At 39.1% G+C, this 19,263-nt stretch overlaps 1 protein-coding gene across 1 annotated transcript in view; it reads left to right on the forward strand.

Moving 5' to 3' along the window:
* Positions 1 to 19,263, forward strand: part of LOC101048121 (amphiphysin) — a 252,017-nt gene that overhangs the window by 19,989 nt on the left and 212,765 nt on the right. The window lies entirely within an intron of this gene.

Below are 19,263 nucleotides of genomic sequence, written 5' to 3' on the forward strand. Positions count from 1 at the left end.
GGGGAAACAGACCCATTGGATCTTTTGAAAAACCCTGATTCTTCTTCCTGCAGAGAACCATCTTTAGGTAAGACCAAGGAAGAAAGATATTTTTTCTTTTGCTCTTCTTTCATATGGATCATCTCTCCATATTGATGCTTCTGAGGCCTTTTGAGAAAATTATTCAGGCTGTAGGAAAAAACTTTATTCTGTGGGTAAGACACCAGCTTTGCCTTCTATTTAAGCTCCAAAGCCCCGTGTGAAACTTCAGTGGCATTTTCACAGTGATAGTTGTAAAAAGACAAAACAAAAATCAGTCTCAGCAGTGTTTACTGAGCTTAGAATGTTAGAGCTAGAACAGAAGTGAGCAATCAGAGGTGTATCCTTAGACCTGGGTCGTTTACTTAGCCCACTTATGAAGTTGTCTACATACCCTGTTTAGGGACTGACACTCAAAGGTTCATCTCTTTTCCTGTGATTTAGCTATCTTGTCAGGAAAATCAAGGTTTTAATAATTAGCTCCTATTACTAACATTTATGGTATAGGGAATTAATGAAACCTTCTGAGTTCCATGCACAGGAAAAATATTTGAGAAACCTGTGGGCAAGATGAGCTAATGTAAGCAGAAAAAGTTAGGTATAAGGACGTGTGACTAGTGGTTAGAACTCAACTCTTGGTTTAATTTCTCATGGGCTACTGCAAATAATAGGTGTGGAATTTTAGTTCCAACCAGGGTACAGAAGTCAAAAGGGTATTTCCTACTGTGGCTATGCCTTCCACAATGGAGACTGAAGGTTTAGCAATTAGGGTGGTATGCAGGGGTGAGTCATATATTCACAGTCTTGGAGAACAAATATGATCTCACTGTCCATATAAGAGATGTTTACCTCCTGCAAAAAAATGATTGTGGTGAGAATATTTAACGTGAGATTTGCCTTCTTACCAAATTCTTAAGTATACAATATAGTGTTGTTAACTGTAGGGTACAGTGTTGTACAGCAGATCTCTGGAACTTATTCATCTTGCTACTCCCCATTTCCCCCCTGCATCTCTTGGCAGCCATCATGCTACTCTTCGATTCTATGAATTTGGCTGTTTTCAATACCTCATATGAATGGAGTCTCATGCTGTATTTGTCTTTCTTTGATGGGATTCTTTTGCTTAGCTTAATTTCAAGGTTCATCCATGTTCTTGCATATTGCTGAATTTCCTTTTTTTTTTTTTAAAGTCTGAATCACATTCCATTGTAGGTATGTATCACATTTTCTTTATCCATTTATCTACTGATGGACGTCTGGTTTGTTTGCACCTCTTGTCTATTGTGAATAACGTCACAGTGAATATAGGAATGCTAATAGCTTTTCAAGATCCTGTTTTCAGTTCTTTTGGATAAATACCCAGAGTGGGACTGCTGGATCATTAAACTTGATATTTGTTTTAATGTCTGGGTACCATTCACTTTTCTGGTTTTCTTCCTTTCTGTTCTCTCATTCTGCTGCTCTGTCCTTATACTCCTTGACTCCTGTCTCTATGAGCTCATAAGTTGAAATTAAATGTCTTTTTGTCTACTACAGAATGTATTGCATTCCTTTTTATTTATTTATTAGGCAAGTTAAGATGGATAGAACCATGTTTAAAATGTGTCTCTTCCAATCACTTGTTATTTGGCAATGAAGCCTCCCTAAACTTCACTTTCCTAATTTGTAGCATTAATAAAACATTTAAAGCATGACTGAAAGATTAGTAGATAGTGCAAGTAAAAGTCTAGCATAGTGCTTGGGATATAGTAAGTTCTCAAAACTGGTAGGTTCTATTTTTAAAATAATACAAGTCTAGCGTTTTTTATTTTTCTTAGATTAAAATATCAGCAAAATTGGCATTTTATTTGTATGTGCCCCTCTGTGGATTTGTCTTTTCTCTAAGCCACTGAGTTTCTTTTAGATTATACTCTTTCCCCCTCTTACTGGTTTTTGAACAGAGTAAGTTTTTGTAAAATGCTTATGGAATGGATGAATTAATGATTATTGAGTACTTTCTGTGTGATCTGTAACTAAATTTCCATTTTTAGAAATAGATACTTTACAGTTGTGAATGTAATGCATATGCATTGACAAAAGCACCTAAAATCTGTAACCCAGGGGTTACCCCTCTTTAAATGTATATATACACTTTATACAATATGGCCCCAACTTTGTTAAAAAAAGAGAGAGATTTTCAAAATTGATATTATACAGAAGATAGCTTTAGACCCATGTCTTTTTGCTTAGCACCTCTTGGTTCATCCACTTGGAGAATGTGGTTTTTAATGGGCATAATAAGGAAGGACCATTGTTTGAACCCAATTCTTCACTGACTGCCCTTGTGAAATTCTTGGGGTGCCCTCAGACTCTCTACAGTGTGCCAGTAGTTTCTGACAAAATGTCTAAAGTGCTTTGAGCCAGTGGTCGCTGTGGCCGAGTTTGGGCAGGAGGATTTCTAGGTGTCATCAAGCATGGGAGGAGGCTTAGCAGATGCCTTTCAGGTTGGCTTCGAGGGTCTTTATTGGCACCCAAGTTAAACAGAAATAGAAGGAAACCTCCATCGAAGAAGAGAGCCCATGTTTATCCAAAACCAGCTCTGCTCCCGCCCTCCTGTGTGCTGCATGCATATTCCTGCTTGTGCTGACTTTGATGCTATTAGCTGGCTCTGAAAATAGTTCTATTTATCTGAATCAAGCCTGAAAGCAGAGAGCTGATTTCAGCAGCCGGCCCATCCCTGCGCCTTGTGATCTGATGGTCACCCTCTTCTCACAGTCATCTCACCTTTCCAGCAAACGGGATTGAGGCCAGGAGCCCACTGGGCTTTTACCAAAGCTTTGCTTTGGCTTAAAATATTGCTCTTTGCCTCATGATGATTTATCATTGGCTATGTAAAGCACATTTGTATAGCAACAAAAAGATACTAGTTTATTGAAACTGCCCATTGTGCTGCCCAGAACACTCATATCTCCTTTGTCCCAGGTCTTCCATAGGGATGTTCCTAATGTGGGCTTGCCGAGGGGAAATGCACACGTTGAAGAACATGGTCATTGCATTTCTTCAGTTGCTGATGTGGGCTGCACATGTGGGTTAAAACAATGAGTCACGCCACAGATGGCAGCGTCTGGAGACCAGGCTTTCCACCATCACTTACCTCTACATGCAGCCCTCGGCTTTCTTTCTCCTGTTTGATGTCAGTATTGATTATTCCTGTCTGTAGTGACAATTATTGGCATCAATATATTGGAGGATTGGGGAGATAGCACAACAAAGGCAAAACTATTAACCTTTCTCCTTTCAAGTGTGAGGGTTTCTGGGGAGCTGACCAGGATAATAGGTGTGCTACAGAACCCCAAAAACCTAAAGAGGGGTCAAAGTAGTATGTTAGGAAGACAGGGAGCTCCCCAGTGAAAAGAAGGTGGAAGAAGGGGGCAGAGTGGAAAGGCACCTTTGCCAGGCAGTTGTTTATTACCTAAGTTAATCTTCACTGGGAGAGAGTGTGCTGCCTTCAGTTTTGCCCATGAGGACACCAGGAACAGAGAGATAAAGGGCTGAGTGGTCAGAGCTGCTGACAGTGACTGTGAAGCCACACCCAGGAAAGCCGACTGGGAGCCATGCTCAGATACTCACAATCCTGTACCCCACCCAGGCTGTGTCTTATGCACAGCAACACCTACAGATGTTCTTACCACAGGGGTTTTCTGAAGAGCCACAAAAAATTGCTGACAGGCCAGGCAAGGTGGCTCTTGCCTGTAATCCTGGCACTTTGAGAGGCTGAGGCAGGAGGATCACTTGAGGTTAGGAGTTTGAGACCAGCCTAGACAACACAGTGAGACCTCATCTCTATTAAAACTTAAAATTGAAAAAAAAAATTTAAAAATAGAAGAGAAGTAAAATAAACGTGACAAATTTTGAAAAGAAAAAGAAAATGATTGACTTCTATCAGCCTTTTCTCCAAGGGGGAAACTAAAAGAAAGTTCTATGTTTTTTTGTTTTTTGTTTTTGTTTTTGTTTTTGTTTTGAGACAGAGTCTCACTCTGTTGCCCAGGCTGGAATAGAGTGACAACATCTTGGCTCACTGCAACCTCCACCTCCAAGGTTCAATTAATTCTCCTGCCTCAGCCTCCTGAGTAGCTGGGACAAGGTGTCTCATCCCCCTTATTGGCATCTGTGGTGCTGCCCAGTTTTCTGGTACAGTGTCCAGGCTGTCCTCAGATGGCTTGTGCCTAACATCTTCCATTATTAATGGCATAGACAGTGTGAGATGACCAGTGGGCTTGAAGGATTTTTGTTTGCTGCCTTCCTTAGGGCATTTAGATCCACGTAGAAAATTTGCTAGTGGTTTTACATTGATACTCACAGGTAGTTCTGGTTTTGCTTTTGGGATCTGAGCAATACACAGGTCTTCTGTAGTTTTCTGGGGTTCTTTATAGGATATTGTAATGAGGGAGTAGATAAGGTGAGGAGAGTGCTTGCTCTCCTCACATTTTATATAAATTATGTTTGCGTTCTTCTTGAGAGCTGCCAGGAATCTGATTAGTCCATACTGCAAAAGTAAAAAGACACTCAGAGAGCTTGACTCACTTAGACAAAGTCACACAGTGAAGCTGGGATTTCCAGGAAGATCTGTAGCATTCTGAGGTCCTGGTCTTTCCATTCCATTACCTTGCCTTTGAAAAATATGATTATGTTAATACTTTGAATCCAGAAAGCATCTATTGGGAACTGTGCTGTAGATACTAGGAGGGCCTGAAAGAACAAGAAGATGAATAAGGCATAGCTTAGATTTTCAAATATCATAAATGTAATTATTAAAATACAGCTTTGAGTGTACTAGATCATGAAAAAAGTAGCTGTTTGAGCTTAAAGGCCCCTTCACAAAATGGAACTTGAATTAAGCAAAGAGAAAAAATAATTTAAGTGTGAAATAAGATAGAGGTCTTTGGCCTCATCTCCCAAGGGAGGTTGCTTTTAATAGGATGCGATTTTAACAGATCTGGAGAAAGGAGTGTAGTCAGACACCTGCTTCTTGGAACAAGGGCTTCCAATGAGCACCAGAGTGAATTCTCAGGACAGCTGCTGCAATAGTGAAGAAGGACCAGCCATGGTGGCTGTGGATGAGGCCTTGGCATTTGGATGCCTGAACATTCTCTCTTAATTTCTATTGCAGACGGCAGGTTTTGGCTGGGCACAGCTGGTAAGGTGGCACTGCTCGCTGACAATGGGAAAGGCTGCTTTGGAACAGGAGAGTAGAACCACTGGATAACAAGGACCTCAAGAGAGTTTGGTGTCTCTGTGCTAATGAGCTTCAAGGAAAAGATGTGAACTGGCGTAATGAGCAATCATTTGTAATGGTCATTGAGTATAGTTTCCTACTTGGCAGAAGAACAAGCTGTACCTGTGGCTCACTGCCAGCATGGGTAATGTTTGTGGTGGCACCTGTCACTTTATAACAGTCTTAATGTCTTATGCAAATTACCTTTAACAAAGATTGAATAAAGAATACCCAGCCAAAGCTAACTCATGAATGTAGATACAAAAATCACATATAGAAACATTGACAAACTGAATTTAAGAGGGCACTAAACGAATTGACCTCCATAACCAGGTATGAGTTGTCTCTTCAGTGCAAAGATGGTTTAATAGTTAGCATGACATTTAATATGTTAGGTTGAACAGTATAAAATTACCATATTTTCTAGGTAAAAAATGGTCAAAGATCGACATTTTCCTATGATTCAATATAAAAATATAGCCAGTCAGTAGGTAGTAATCTCAACAGATATATAGAAGTTATGATGAAGTTTACCACTCGTTCATGATTTAAAAATAAAACCGTCTTTTTCATAACAGTATTAATATTAACTTACGTGAGCATCAGAGTCTGCTGACATTTAAGTCATTGTATTTAGAAATCAGGAATATGAAGAGGTTCCCCCATTAAAGAGTATTTTTTAATGTTGATTTGGAATTTCTGCTTAACTCAAAGAGGCATGAAATGGAAGCAATATAACAGGAATGTGACATGATGAACAGATACAAAGAAAAATTTAAATATCTGGTTAAAACTCATGATTGGCCTAAATTGTTCTCAAAAGAAGCAATAAAAATAATTTAGAAAGGTATGGGAAAGATGAGATTAATTAATAATAAAATAAATGCATTTAAATTGGGTTTTTAACTTTTATTTTGTTAAACTATCAAAGATAAAAATGTATTTTTAAAAAACTTCATTACCTCTTGGTGAGGGCTGAATCCAAAGGCCACTCTCTCAAATTGTTGGTTGGGAGTGATCCTTAAAGAAGCTTACAACTTTTGATTCAATGATTCCACTCTTAAGAATATATTATTAAAAAAAAAAAAAAAGGAAACAAGGGTATTTTTTATCACAGTGCTCTGTATGAGGAGATTTGTAACAGTGGACTGTTGGAATAAATACTATTGGAAAGCAGGAGTTTTGTTAATTTATTTATATTAAACCTATTTATTATTTTACTATTAAAGTAATATTTATAATGTTTAAATATTTAAAATATTTCAATTTATTTAATATTACTGATAAAATATTAATACAAGGGCATGCTACAGACCAAATACATTTCATGTATAAGAACATATCGATTTATGTAAATATCATATGTAGATATGTATTTACAGTTGACCCTTTAAAAATGTAGGGGTTAGGGTGCCAAATCCACAATGCAGGCAAAAATCCACGTATGATTTTTCACTTCCCAAAAACTTAATTACTAAGAGCTTATATTAACTGGAAACCTTAACAATAGCACAAACAGTTGGTTAGCACATATTTTGTATGTAATGTATATTATATACTGCATTCTTACAATAAAGTAAGCTAGTGAAAAGAAAATGTTGTTAAGAAAACCATGAGGAAAATATATTTACTATTCATTAAGTGGAAGTGGGTCATCATAAAGGTCTCTATCCTCATCATCTTCATGTTGAGTAGGCTGAGGAGGATAAGGAAAAAGATGGGTTGGTCTTACTGTTCTTCGGGTGGCAGAGGCGGAAGAAAGTCCATGGACCAGTACAGTTGAAAACTGTGTTGTTCAAGGGTCAACAATATATAGAAACAATGAAGTTTATCTCACCACGTCGCTAAAAGCAGAAATCACATAGACCACATTCTCTCCACAACTCAAAGAGTTCTAAAATAATTGAAAAGGCGTATCACAATTTAACTGCTTGAAAAATTAGAAAGATTTATGTTAAGTAATTCAAGTCAAAGAGAGGAAATCAAAACTATATTTAGACACTATATGGAAATTAATGGCAATGAGCACATTATACACTAAAGTCACAGAGACATGTAAAACTGTATTCAGGGGAAAAAGCAGTTGCTTTAAATGCTTTTATGTTACACAGGAAAAGATAAAGAAAATGAGCATCTGCTCAAGAAGCCAGGAAAATCCAATCTGATGATAGGAGGAGAAAGGAATATCAAGGTTAAAAGCAGAAGGAATGAGACAATAAATAATACCAAAAAATTAATAAGTTAAAGTAGAATTAGTTTTTTGAAAGGCTAACAAAATAAACATAACTCTAAGATGACAAATCAAGAACAGAAGCTGGAATACACATCAAGAAAATAAGGAATTAGAAACAAGCTGCTAAAACTATAAAATACAAACTATAAATTTGAAAATTTTGGTGAAAGGAAGTAGAACTTGTGTTGTCAGATATTAAAACATTGCATCATGCTTGTAATCCCATCCCTTGGAAGGTCGAGGTGGGTGGATCATGAGGTCAGGAGTTTGAGACCAGCCTGGCCAACACAGTGAAACCCCGTCTCTACTAAAAATACAGAAAATTAGCTGGAGTGGTAGCGTGTGCCTGTAATTCCAGCTACTTGGGTGGCTGAGGCAAGAGAATTGGTTGAACCTGGGAGGCAGAGGTTGCAGTGAGCCAAGATCACACCACTGCATTCCAACCCAGGGGACAGAGCTTGCAAGACTCCATCTCAAAACAAAACAAAAACAAAAGCATTGCAAACACAAGTAATGACTTAAACAGACTAACTTTTAAATATCGTCCTTTCACTAAAAGGTAGTTGACTTTATCTTGCTGGATATTAAAATATTACAAACATAAATAGAAAAATCAGTGCAAAATTATGGAAAGTTAAAACATAAAGTCAAAGGTATGTAAGAATCATTTAACAAATCTATTTGGGCCAACGACTCATCATTTGAAGAAAAAATGACACCAGCCTTACTCTCTATATTCTATGCAAAAATAAGTTCATAGCTAAGATGAAGATTAATGTGAGGAAGATAAAATAAGTGTTCTCAGAGGATAAGGGAGAGCACATGCAGGGACTGAAGAAAAGAAAATCTTTCTGAGCCAGGTGCCAAGGCATATAATACACCTGAAAAGATTGCCAGATTCCACTCCATAAAAACACAAAACAAGAATACCAGTTACCATAAACAGGATGGAAAGATAAAGATATTTTCCAATTGTAAGATATCTCAGCATATGGTATCATTATGTTCTATTGAGTTTTGGTGGGTGGGGTATTTTAAGACTAGCTAAGCTTATCAGACAATAATGTTGTGTCCTGTGAGTATCTTTGGTATTTGGTAGGAGTAATTTTTGCCTCTGCTTGTGAGAGTTGATAAAAATCTATTTTCACTGTGGAAAAAAAAAAAAGATAATTCACCTCAGTATGGGGAATGTATACAGTATTTAATTCTGCTTAAGAATTCCCAGACAGTGAATTACCTCAGAGCATATCTCTTGAATTAAAATATTCATAATTGACTGTATAACACATATGTTTTACCTTGAAGTCCTAGTTGCAGAGTGGATTCAGAGGCATCGAGGTCACATACATGATCTGCTGAAGTTGGTGATTCATTATAACCCTTTTCCTATTCTTCTTATGGGGCAAGTATTCAATAGAAGGCAATCATTTAACATAATATAACTCATGATGACGAATTCCTGTAAAATGGAAATACAATCATATGTACAAATCTGCATGAGTTCTATGAATTAAAATGTCATAATCAAAATGGATGACTATGAATCTGCAACTTTTATTATTTATTGTTTCAAAATCATAGGATGAAATGGGTGTTGTTTGTTTCTGCCTTTTTAGTTTAATGATTGACAAGAACTGTGCTTTTTGCTATTCAGCTCAGCGGTTTATCCTGACTCAAAATGGAATAGCGTACGTAGAAATGATGTAAAATCAAAATATTCACTTATTCAATGACTATTTGTTGCATTGTTGCTAGGGGCCAGGCAGCAGGGGACTTTGTTCTAGAAGACTCAGTGGGTAGCTGTTGAAGCCAGAGAGAAGTAGGATCGGATGCCTGTGTTTGAGAGGTCATTTGGACACTGGTGTAGAGAATGGGCTGGAGGGGTGAGTGGGACTGAAAACAGAGATAAATGCATAGGCCAGAAAAGCAGTCTACTTCGGGGTGCTGGCAGTGGCTGGAAGGTGGTGGGATCGAGGGTCTGTTGGGAGGCAGAATTGGTGGGATTTGGCATGTGGGAGTGGGCAGGAGGTATGGTAATGGACAGTTTTAGATTTCTGATTTGAGAAAATAAATGTAGAGGAAGAGGCTCAGAATCCCACCCTTTCTCATCTTGCCCTTCCCATCACCAGTTTAGTTTTCGTTTGATCACGTTTGACTGCATCAGGCAAACATGAAATTGTTAAATTACAACACAAAAGCACAATTTGGGGCATGTTTATAATGTAGGGTCCCAGTTTGAGATTTGGGTGTGAATAATCCACTGTGTGCTCTCTCTCTCTGTCCTCCCACCTCTCAGTAGTGTCTCAACCTACAGAACTGTTACACTCTACTGCCTGTATTCCTTGCCTGATAGGTCTAACAATTCTTTGGGCTCTTGATTTGTGTCTGAAGAGCCAATCCTGTGTATGCCCAGGCTGGAAATGAGACAAGAGGCTGGAGGAGGCCCCACTGTTGGCTCCTAGAAGCTGGTTGCTTGTAAGCAAGCTTTACTCCTCCACAGACTTACTCTTTCTCTCCCACAGGGCAAGTAATGTTTCCTGCATCCTGGAAATTTTCAAACCCTGTATGCAATAGTTGTTCTCTCACACTTGCTCACATCCAAGCTAAAGTTGGACTTTTCTCAGTTTGGAGATTTCTCAAAGAAATTAAACAGAGCTACCATTTGACCAAGCAATCCTATTACTGCATGTATACCCCAATGCAAATAAATCATCCTACCAAAAAGATACATCCACCCACATGTTTATCACAGCACTAATCACGATGGCAAAGACATAGAATCAATCCAGGTATCTACTGATGGTTGATTGGATGAAGAAAATGTGGTGCAGATACACTATGGAATACTATGCAGGTATAGAAAAGAATGAAATAATGTCATTTGCAGCAATATAGATGCAGCTAGAGGCCATTACCCTAAGGGAATTAATGCAAGCACAGAAAACCAAATACTGTATGTTCTCACATTTAAGTGGGAGCCAAGCACTGAGTACACATTGGCATGAAGATGGGAACAGCAGTCCCTGGGGACTACTAGAGTTAGGGGGAGTAGCATGGGGTGAAGAACTACTAAATGGATACTGTGTCACTACTTGGGTGATGGGTCCAGTCATATCCCAAACCTTAGCATCATGCAATATATCCATGTAACAAACCTGTACATGTAACCCCTGAATCTAAAATTAAAAATGAAATAAATAAAGTTGGACTTTTCTGGACACTCTGATTGATATTTGTCCTAAACTCCTTTGGGGGGATTCTTGCACTTTTCCATAGCCTCTACTCTGTATTCGGGCTTCACTGGCCATTCTGATACCCTTTATCTATGAGAGAAACATGGCAGTGACTATCCTACTAGCTGCAGAGTCCTCCAGCCCAGACTGCAGACACCATCTTTTCATACAGCCTAATTTCAACATGGCCTTGGTCTTCCCAGCACCTCCCACCTGCACAGCACCACCCCGTGTACCTGTCCTCCTAATGTTGCCTCCTGCTGAGAGAAATGGGGAGCTTTAAAGTGTGGAGGAGAGGAGGGGAAGACACACAGGAGTGAATCTCTGGGGAGCAGTTTGCTTCTGTTCCCAAAGCAGGGGTGGGGCAGCGTCGTGCGTCACAGGGGTAACCAGGGTGCAACTCCCCTCTGTCTCTCCACGGTCATGGAGCTCAGAGCCCTGGCCATTAGCAGATTCCTGTGCCTGCTTTCCTCTGGCAAGTTCCTCTCATGGAGGGCAAAGGCTGTCTGTGTTCTTTCTGGTACATTTTGCATGTAATATATACCACAACAATGGCCTAGGAATCTGTTTTAAAATTATTGCTCTTTTTTTATTTACTTCCGTCTAATCCCCACCTTAGATTTCTTTAAAGGGTTTGATTGCCTTTGTATCACCTAAGATTATCGTTTGAAAAAATATTGCTCAAAAAATTTAGAAATAATTTAGAATAAGCAGCACTGATGTCTTTATCTTGCTAGATCGGGCTTCCTTTAGGGGAAATTTCAGATGCAGATTTGTTTGGCCCAAAAACTAGTGTTCGTTTTTTTTTAACTACACATTTAAATATCAGGAGAATCCAAGTAGTCTCCTTGATTTCATATTTCTCTAGAGAAATATGAAAATATGGCAATACTGGGTTGGCTTTCCCTCTTGACAGCAAACCACTGGAGTGGAAGAGATGCTACCCTATCCAAATGTACCACCTCTTCCCCAGATGAAGCCTTAGCAGATCAGCTACCTCTACTGAGTCTCAGGTTTCTTAACCATAAAATAGGACAATAACAACCACCTCACATATTGTTAGTAGATGACATGAAATCAAAGCACCTTGCAAGATGTCTGATACCAGCTGGGAAAGTAGTCAGTATAAGATGCTGTCCTCCAAACAGCTGGTATCCAGGGTTAAGAGGAGAGGGCGTGTTTTGGGAAAGTGTCTTCAGGACATCAGTAGAAGTTACATGGAATTCACTGGGATCATTGACCTCGCAGGAACCTTGTCACCCTAGACTCCCTTTCTTGCCCCACATCCATCCCATCAATAAATCATGGCAGCTCTACTTTCAGGACATACCTGGAATTTGATCGCTCCTCACCACTCTGACCCAGACCACCATCGTCTCTCATCTGGTTATGGAACTGGTCTCCCAGCTTGGCTTCCTTCTTCTTCCTATGACCCCTGCAGCCTTACTCCACACAACCACCAGCATGCTAAGGCCAGAACTTGTCAGGCTTCCTCTCAAAGCCCTGGATGGCTCTCCATGTCATGCAAGTAAAGCCACTGCTCTCACCATGCCCCACAGGTCTTCATTACCTGGCTGCTTGTTCCCTCTTTGACCTCATTTCTTACCACCCTCCAGCCAGCTTTGCCTGCTCCTTTTCTCTCCTGTCTAGCTTCCTTCTTATACCCTGAGCCTTACTGTCCTCTCACGCACTATGTGTTGTATTTACTTGTCTTGTTATTTCTCTACCCAGTCAAATGCGAGTTCTGGGTAGGGATTTTTGACTGTGTGTTTACTACTGTATCTCCAGATCCCAGAATAGTGTGCAGCACTTCAGCAGGTGACCTGTATATGTTTGTTGATGAAGGAATGAAGGTGAATCAAAGCAGGACCTAACGCGGCATTCTTCTTGGCAAAGCAAAGCTATCAAGTAATGCAGCAAAGTAATGCTTGCCGTTTTTATAGAGGCAGTGAGCTCCTGTGATGGGACTGAGAGCAATAAAGGGAAAATTACAGGTTCTTTAGTATTTTCGTTTGACTTAATGTAAGAGCCACTCAGGAATGCTGCTTGTTACCCTTTGCATGTAATCTCTGTTAATTCGGTGGGGCTTGTTCCCTTGAAACACACATTTGATAGGACGCACTGGGAGTTGCTTGAGATTTTGTGTTTTCTTTTCTTTTTCTTTATTTTATTATTTTCGAAGACTACTAAAGCAAATTGGTAGAAATGATCCTACACTGAAAGAATAGTTTCTGTTTTACTAGAGTGAAGTAGATGCTTTTATGATCCAAAAATAAATAATCGTTTACCCTATTGTTAAGACACTTTGTGGTTTCTTTCTTATAGAAAGCCTTTCATTTGTATCCTGCAGCCAACATACTTATTATGCCCCTACTGTATGCCAAGTGCTTTGTAAGATATAAAGAGAAGTAGTAAAACAATGTACTTGCATTGTTTTACTACTTGAACACTTCAACTGGATTTCAGTTACAGTGGAATCACTTGCAATTTAGTTGGAGAGATAATGACGGTGCAGAAGAAGTTACACGAAGAGGCACAATAACAGAGTCCTGGCTTTAACAGCAATGGGGGCTAGAATATGCCACACTTTGGCCTGTGCTTCTCAAAGCAATGCTCCTATTTATTCAGCTATGAGGCAGGTATTGGTATTTCCTCTTTATTTCTTAATGAACCGAGATGCAGAGAGCTCAGCAGCTGGCCCAAGATCATGCAGGTGAGACCGCACAGTGGGAGAGGTCATTGGACTGAAGGTTTTTTTTTTTTTTTTTTTTTGAGATGGAGTTTCACTCTTGTTACCCAGGCTGGAGTGCAATGGCGCAATCTCAGCTCACCGCAACCTACGCCTCCTGGGTTGAAGCAATTCTCCTGCCTCAGCCTCGCGAGTAGCTGGGACTACAGGTGTGCGCCACCATGCCCAGCTAATTTTGGCATTTTTAGTAGAGACACAGTTTCACCATGTTGACCAAGATGGTCTCGATCTCTTGACCTCGTGATCCACCCGCCTTGGCTTCCCAAAGTTCTGGGATTGTAGGCATGAGCCACTGCGCCTGGCCAGGTTTTTGTTTTTGTTTTTTTAACTGAGGTCATTGGACCAAAGGTTATATTTTTTTCCAATCAAACATGGCTCAGAAGAGGACATGGTAGCCATGAAGAGGGAATGATTGTATCTGCAGTGAAAGACCTGAGACAAATGTGAATGGCTTTAGACATTCCTCAAGGGATATAGTTGGTTCCTTGGGACGAGTGTCAGGGCAGTGAACAGAATTAGGGAGGTGGTAGAGATGGCATGCTAAGGACAGCTGTGGGCTTGTCAGCAGTTTGGTTATGAGTTTATTGTTACTGGTGGTGGAGGGATGATAAGGTTTGGCGTAACTTTGCAGAATCTTTCCACTGTTGGGACCCTTTCTAACTTATGAGAGCCAGGTTTACAGAAAGGAGCCATTTGAGGCCAGGCGTGGTGTCTCATTCCTGTAATTCTAGCACGTTGGGAGGCCAAGGTGGGTGGGTCACCTGAGGTCAGTTCGAGACCAGCCTGGCCAACATGGTAAAACCCCATCTCTACTAAAAATACAAAATTAGCTGGGCATCGTGGCACATGCCTGGAATTACAGCTGCTAGGGAGGCTGAGGCAGGAGAATCACTTGAATATAGGAGGCAGAAGTTGCAGTGAGCCAGGATCATGCCATTGCACTCCAGTTTGGGTGACAGAAATGGAACGCCATCTCAAAAAAAAAAAAAAAAAAAAAAGAAAGAAAGAAAAAAGAAAAAGAGGCATTGGACTTCCAAGATTCCTAAATTATTCTCTCTTGGTTGAGAAGGACAGGTTGAGATCATTTATATTTGAAAATTGCCTTAGTTCTAGGGAACTGGAGAGCTTGCCATGGGAGTCAGAGAATACCTGGTAACCTAGTCCTAGGCTAAATAAGCCCTAAACTTAGCCCCTGCTAAGTAACAGGATTTCATTTAGTAAGAGGTATGTGGTATAAGGGGAAGGACCACCATGGGCTTTGGACGCAGGTCAACCTGTGTCTGATAATTTTGTTTAACAAAAACTGATTCCCTCCCTGTCAGTAAGTAGCTGTGTGGTATGTTTTACTCTCTCTCAAATGATGATGATGACATTTGCCACATTGTCCTGAATATAAGACAACTGTTGTGAAGATTCCTTCTCAAAATATCCCTCCTATTTATAAATGAATTCTAAAGGCTATACTGCAAATAGTTGAATTCCAACTTATAATACTAGTTTATTAATTTAGTAACATTTTGAAATCTCTTATAATATAAAATTATATCTTACCTTCAAGATAGAACTATTTATTTTACTGTTACCTTTTATGAAAGTTATATTGGTCTTTGATATGTATCTATGGCCTGTGGTCATTGTCCTCAATAGAGCCACCCTTGAAATTATCCCACTCAGTTTTCCAGGGAACTTCAACACTCCATCAATGTCATTTCAGACAAAGCTCTGTTTGAAGCCCTATGAGATACTAACCCTTGAAATTTTATTTCAAGAAATAAGAACCCATTAAGGCAGTTTACTGTTTTTATCCATTCTGTGATTGTTGATGATTTCTACCCACTGAATTGTTTTATGTGATCTCTAAAATATTGCCTGTGACAAGGTCCAACATTTGCAATTGTGTGTTCACAGGTGCCCTGGACGCCAAGCCATTAAACATTCTGCTATTTAAAAAAATTACCAAGTAGTATAAGACAGTCAGTCTTATCCAATATGTAAGTTTTACAGTCACATCAACCCTGAGATGAGGATTAAGGCAAAAATAGGAATGGGAAATGGAGTGAGGATTTGGTGGGACGTAGAGATGGGTAAGTGATGGTGTGAGAGTTAATTGCAATCTGGAAGTGAAATCATACCTCACCAAGAGTTGTGTGTAGACCATATTTGTTTATTCTAGAAAGGGATATTACTTGTTCTTTATAAAGCGTTCTGCTCACACTTGCATTTTTTATTATCTGAATCTCATATTATCTTATTTCTACCTTAATGTTGGATAGTTAGACTGATATCAATTAAAGTTATTAATTAAAATTGGAATTTGATTAATAGGAATATGGTATTTTCTATTCTAAAGAATGGACCCACCTACTTTTTGTAGGCCTTTTTACTATCCTTATGATTATATTTAATTATATAATTAAAATCATAATTATGCTTATAATTTCTTGTGAAATAATTATTATTTCAATTAATTATATTTGTTGACTGTGTAATAGTCAGTGGTCATTTAGGGGGCAGGAGAAGGTGTGGAAGAAGGTGTTCAAACTTAAGATGCCCATTAAATATTCAATTAAAGTTTAGCAATTATGGTCTCAATCCCAGTAAAATATATATTAAAGTTAGTATACAAGTCTTCTTTATAATGACAGTTTGGAGGTAATAATAACATTTAGAATTGAAGGCGGTTCTAACAGCTTTTCTGAAAATATCTGTTTTTCCCACCTATTATCTGATCTTTTTTTCCCAATAAATGCACATAACACTTAATCCAATATGGTGCCCCATAATTGGAGAGTTGGTTAGGTTCAGAACAGAGGCAGGGATATGAGTAATGCACATTGGCAAAAATTTAAAAACAGGAGTTTTACATCTTGACAGGTTCATTTTGATGTGGTGCCATTAACATGTCTGGCACATGCAGTAAACATTTAGAAAATCTTAGTGCCCATTGCTTTCCCAGATCAGTTCATCGAGAAAGGAAAAGCAGGATTGTGGTTACACATATACCTGGAGTTCTGTAGCTTTCTTACATCTAGGAAACCAAGATTTAATGGAGAAGATTCAAGATGATATGGAACCCCTCTACGTATGGGTTATTGAGAGAGTGATACAGAACTAAAGTTGGGAGAAAAAGACTATTTGGGATAAAATGGAAGATGTTATCCCATCTCCCATCGTAATTAATAGTAATTAATAAGGCCAGGCATGATAGCTTCCCTGTAATCCTAGCACTTTGGGAGGCCAGGATGCTGATCGCTTGAGCTCAGAAGTTTGAGACCAGCCTGAGCAACATGGCCAAACCCCATCTCTGGAAAAAAATATTTAAAAATTAGCCAGGTGGGGTGGTGTGCATCTATAGTCCCAGCTACTTGGGAGGTAGGATCGCTTGAGCCCAGAAGGTCTATGCTGCGGTGAGCTGAGATCACTCACACCACTGCATTGCAGCCTGGGTGACAAAGTAAGACCCCGTCAAAAAAAAAAAAAGTTATTAACAAGTGTTTAAAGTTCAGCATTTTGAAGCGGTGGAGCCTAGCTGATGACCCAAGATTATATGGGGGATTAATATTAGAGTAAATAATGTAAGTAAGGGTTAGAGAATGAGCACGGTTGGCAACACAATTATTGTCAGTTTTCGTTTGGAATGGACTGAGACATTGGCATACACATGGTATGATGCATTAGTGTATCAAATCAGGGCCATTCTTGCACCACTTTTTTGTACTATTTGAAGGTTTCTTCTATTATTTAAGACGTTTGCCAATTAAATATTTTCTTCCAAGAATTAAGTTCAGAGGACAACTTTGCATTCCCCAGGCCCCTGTGAATATCTTAGGTTATAACACAGTGCTTTCTCTTTTGCAAGCTTTCATTAGTAACTGTCAAAATCTCCCCAAATACCCATTCAGGTGATTTCAGTACAAAATGTGATCCAAGTAGCAGAGGGCCTTTTATTACCTAGACTTAAATACCACAGATAACTCAGAGAGTTTAAGCTGACAGTTTCCTCTGGAACTATATCTTCTGAAGCATGTGTAGGTCGATGTCAAGATTGGTTTTTGGTGGCACTAAATAGTCACAGCTGCTAAACCTCCTGTCCCACCTGCCTCAGGAAACATTAGCACCCAGAGCTGTTTCCTCATATTCAAGGTGCCTTGAAGTGCAATAAAGGGTGTTGGTCCAGCATCCAGATCAACATAGCTGCAGCCCCTTAATTTGTTTATTCTCTTCAGGAGTCAAAAAAGTTATAAAATTGGTCAGAGCCCCACAGTCTCAGATTTTAACCAGATATTCAACAGGTACTGGTCATTTTATTCATTAGCACACTAGAGATTCAGAATAGGTGTGGATTGTGTGTGTGTGTATATATATATATATATATTTACACAATTCCTAATATTTGGATTAATAATACTTGGAACCGAAGTGTGTGATAGGAAAAATAATGCAGACCTCGAAGTTAGGACAACCTGGTTTCTAATCTAGACTCTGCTGAACAAGCCATGAAATCTGCAAGTTGAAAATAAAAAGGATCTCTTCTGTTGGAGATCAAAGAGAAGATGTGTAAAGTGCTTAGCATGGGGTGCAGGATCGCACAGGTCGTCAGTAAATAGTCATGAGGAGGAGGATGATGATGAGGAGCAGGGACCTGTGTCCTCTCCTTGGTGTGGCAGAATGGAGACTGTGTGTACCTTTGTTTCTGGTTGGAGACACCTGCTATCACTTGTACTCTGCCTCAGCTCTAGACGTCTCCTTACATCTCAGACCTTGTATTTTCACAAGAATGTGATATATATATATATATATATATATATATATATATATATATATATGAGAAAAGATCAGTCTGTGTTGCTTAGAGCTGACTCACTGGCAATTGGCACTTTCATATCTTGATTTGTTGCAAGTGTGAGTTACTGTTTAGAGTAGTTTTGAAATTGAGCAGATGCTGTTGAGTTGAGATACTCTGTGATTGGTACCACAAGGTAGAGGAGTCTGCATTATTATAGAAAAGACAACATTTGAGACACCGCTGTATTTCCGATGGAAGGCTTGTTTTGCTCAGAGAATGCCCTTTAAAAAATTCTGATGAGATTGTCACGTGACACAAGAATGGCAGAATGTTGATAAGGGGTTGAAGCTGGATGAAGGGTTTGTGGGAGTTCTTTATGCTGTTCTCTTTACTTATGTGTTTGTTGGAAAGTTTCCACAATGAAATTTTTCATATTTAAACAAATGCTGGGATAGTTGCCTTCCTGTTGAAATATTTGGAAGTCTAGGTATATTTTAGTTCCATGTCTGGACTTCATGTGGCTGTCTTTTGGTGTCATTTAATGTAGCATGCCATTATTTGTAGGATAAGATTGTTTTACAGGGTGAAAAAGATGACAGCTAAATTCAAAAGAAATGTGAGAAAATTATCTCAGTGCAAAAAGATGAAGCTTAGAAAAAAAAATCTCTGAGGCTAGCTGCTACTTCACTCTCCCCTGGTTTAAGGATTATGTAAGTGAAATCTTCCGTGCATCCACAGCTATGCATACATTAATATTTAACACTCCCATCAGAAGAAGTGATCAGTGCTGAAGCATTAGGGAGATTTAGAAATTCTACCTATACCACACTTAAATGATGAAAAATGTTTCAAAAATAGCCTTTGCCATATTTAAATAGCCTATTAGGAAAATTCCACTGGCACAGTGGATCGTGAGGCTATTGAACAGATCCATGTTTTGGAAGCTTAGGCTAAATTTAGCTCTGTGGTGTGTAAAATAACAGCAGAACC

Source organism: Saimiri boliviensis, chromosome 10, assembly GCF_048565385.1.
Source record: "Saimiri boliviensis isolate mSaiBol1 chromosome 10, mSaiBol1.pri, whole genome shotgun sequence".
Lineage (NCBI taxonomy): Eukaryota > Metazoa > Chordata > Mammalia > Primates > Cebidae > Saimiri > Saimiri boliviensis.